The following is a 3,574-nucleotide window of genomic DNA, read 5'->3' as shown; positions in this document are numbered from 1 at the left end:
CTCACCGATCTACACTCGGGTAGACGAATCTAACAAAGAGAATCATCCAAAACAACATTAATCACAAGCCCTGCGTGGTACAGCACTGTCTCAGAGAACACCCTACTTACGGGTATTTCAAAATGGAAGAATAAACAACAAATTTATAATACTATAAGTGTGCATCTCATGTGCATTAGCGATTACGTCTTGCTAATTATTCTACTCATATCGCTCGGTGGCATTAGGTTTTATCTCCCTATCCCGGATACATAAATGACGATTACTTTTGTAATGTTTTTACTCAATCGCCCTACAAAAATGGGTTTTATTTCCCCAATCCGGATACATAACATGATGATACTTTTGTAATATTCTTACTCAATCACTCTACGAAAATAGGTTTCATCTCCCTATTAAGAAAACATGAAATTTTGCATACTCTTCATATTTATTTATCGAATTAAATTATGACAAAAAAAACATGTTAACACAACATATTCTAAACATACGCGCACATATCTCGGTATGCATGTCCATATCTGCTGTTCACTGACATCTCAGGTGTTAAACAACTCATAAACATTGTATCATAACAGTACAAGGTCGAGAGACTCGTTCGAAAACCAAAAAATCGAACAAAACATGCACAGTCCGATATACAGTTTGGCGTGTTTGCGGAAAAAGTCGCTGTATTCATTGCTGCATTCATTACAACTTTGATCGTTACAATGAAATAAAAAGATAGTCTTTTTATAAGACCGATACACAACGAAAACAAAATAAATGCAACTCCTTTCAAACAAACGCAAGAGCTGTTTGTCATCTCTTGCTTGCGTGGGTCTTTGGCCTGTGACGGGGACGTTGATATCCGTGGACCACCGGGGCAATCAGATCTATTCCGAGAAAATCGGGCAGAGCTTCGTCTATCCGCGGAGGGATATAGAAGCAGAACTTCGTCGATCCGCGTGAGATCTAGAAGCTATAAGCGTATACCTCGGCTAAAGCGAGGTATTAGCTCTTCTTAGTATTAACGCTAAAGGCTAATACTAAGGCTCGGACGGGTGATGAGGGCTCTGATCGAGACCTCTCCTCCTCTTGTTGAAGCACACAGGCACTCTTCACTGCAGCAGGGCTTCGCCAAGCTCTCCACATTTTAAAAACTAGGAGGGGGATTAGCAGAGATGAACTTGCCTGAGATTTGTAGAAAAGCGTTTAATATGCGAAACCAAAGAAGATCTCCACTCCAAAAGCCAAAAACCACACGAAATCCTGCTCAAAAGCCTCCAATCTTCTCCAAGAATCAAGTTGGGGTTTATGGGGGTTTGGTGGCTGTTACGGTTTTTAGGAAAACTAAGAAATTAGTGAAAGATTGATATATAAACCAAGGAAAATGAATATGGGCTTTAGAAATCCGTAACCAACTCCAAAGAGGAGAAAAGCTTGTGCAGGTCTCGCGGTCGACCACGGCGGTCGACCGGATTGGAATTTTCCAGCTCATCATATATTTGGCCATTGTGCATATTTTGTGCATTTGCACTCATATTTTCACAAATATACATTGAATTGATCTCAAATCAATTCTTATCATACTCAAACATCAAGATAAGTTATTTTTTTACTATATAACATATTTATCTTTATTTATCATAAAATATTTAAATTTACAGGGTTTTACATTCTTCTCCCCATAAAAAAATTTTGTCCTCGAAATTCTGTAATCGTATCTTAGGAATTAATAATATGAGAAAACACTAAGAGGAGATAATCCAGACAAGAAAACCCTCCCATACACATCTCGTACCATTAATCCTTAGATATGAATAACTAGCAATATCTATGCTTAACAATCTAAAATGTGAATACTCCCATTTAACCCCTAACTAAACGAAACTAGTACGTCAGGCGAAAAATCCAAACAAGGAACCCGCCATATATATACCATGCGTTTCGAATAATAAAGAACCCGCCATATATATACAATGTGTTCCTAATGATTAGGAGCTAAGTGTTAATACCCCCATTCTAGCTTTAAATATAAATATGACTATATAGAAAATCAAAAATCATAAATATCAATAAGCTATAACCAAATCATTTTACGCACTCGAATAGGTGCGGGCAGTCGCGACGTATATCCTCCTCGCGCTCCCAAGAAGCCTCCTTAGCTCTTTTCTATCTCTATTGAACTTTAACTTATGGTATTACTTCCTTTCTAAGCCTCTCATCCCTTCTAGTAAGAATATAATCTGTGATCTCCATGACAATTAAATCTATCTGAAACTCAAATTTTGGTGCATCAATCACTCTCTGCTGCTCCTCATCGCGCAATTACTTCTAAATTATCAAAACATGGAAAACATCGTGTATACTCGACATTGATGCTAGAAGATCTAGTCCATACAAAACGGCTCCAAAAATGTTCAAAACGAAACAAAACGACATTTTGAAATAATGTTGGTCTACTTGAAATATTTTGCGATTTAGAAACTTTTCGCAAATCAAAACAAAACTTGGCTAAGTGACCAACTCTACCACAAAAATCACAATGATACACATTAGCATGCTTATGATGAACAATGGGTGCATGTGTGTGTACATGTGATGAAGAAGAAGCCTTATGAGATGCACAAGAAGAATTAATATTCTTATGTTTTTGTGCATCATAGCAAAACTTAGCTAAATGGCCTTTTCGACCACAAATGGAGCATTTATAAGTTTTACTATACAAGTGTGCAAAGTGTACGGGTTTAGAAGTTGTAGTACTAGACTTTGCACCCAAGTCCATAAGTTTCTTATTATCTACAATGCATGTTTTAAGGGTTGAATCTAAAGATGATATTCGGTTTTTCACAAGATTCAATTCATCATTATGCATACAAGCATTGGAAATAGAAGTAGATGAAACATGATCATTTCTAAAAGAATTAAACTTATTTCTAATAGTTTCTACTTCTATCATGGCATTATTATTAGCATGAGTTAAGCTAGCAATAGATGAAGACATGTTATTATTTTCCAAACTTAATAACTCATTGTTTTCTTTTAAAATAGCATTCTCTTTAACAACAATATCAAGTTTGGAAGCTAGCGACTCATGATCGGATTTTAAACTAGTATGCTTGCTTTTAAGATCAATAAAATTGTTTTGCAATTTTGTATAGGCATGAGATAATCTATCATATGCACAAGCGAGTTCATTGATGGATATATCACTATCGGATTCCGAATCGCTTACCACACTAGGGCTATCGCCTAGTGGCCGTGTGCATGATGATGCTCCACACTCACTTGAAGAACAATCCTCCAAACTACGTCGGATTTCCTCCAAGTTGCCTTGATGTGCTTCTATGAATTTCCATAAATTGTAAGCACTATCAAAATGAACAAATTTGTTAGAAAATGATGAGTCAAAGGCATTAAGCAAATATTCTAACAAAAGCTTGTTCATATTAAACATTTTATTATCATGATTGCTCCACTTAGATTTCTCCAATGTGGGCACAATATAAGCACAATCAATAATTTTCCATAAGTCAATATTTCTAGATTCAACAAATAGTTTAAATCTAGAAGCCCATTGTGCATAGGGAAA

The sequence above is a fragment of the Asparagus officinalis genome, chromosome 9, assembly GCF_001876935.1.
Source record: "Asparagus officinalis chromosome 9, Aspof.V1, whole genome shotgun sequence".
Taxonomy (NCBI): domain Eukaryota; kingdom Viridiplantae; phylum Streptophyta; class Magnoliopsida; order Asparagales; family Asparagaceae; genus Asparagus; species Asparagus officinalis.
The sequence above is the reverse complement of the archived record's forward strand: the minus strand, read 5'-3'. Positions refer to the sequence as shown.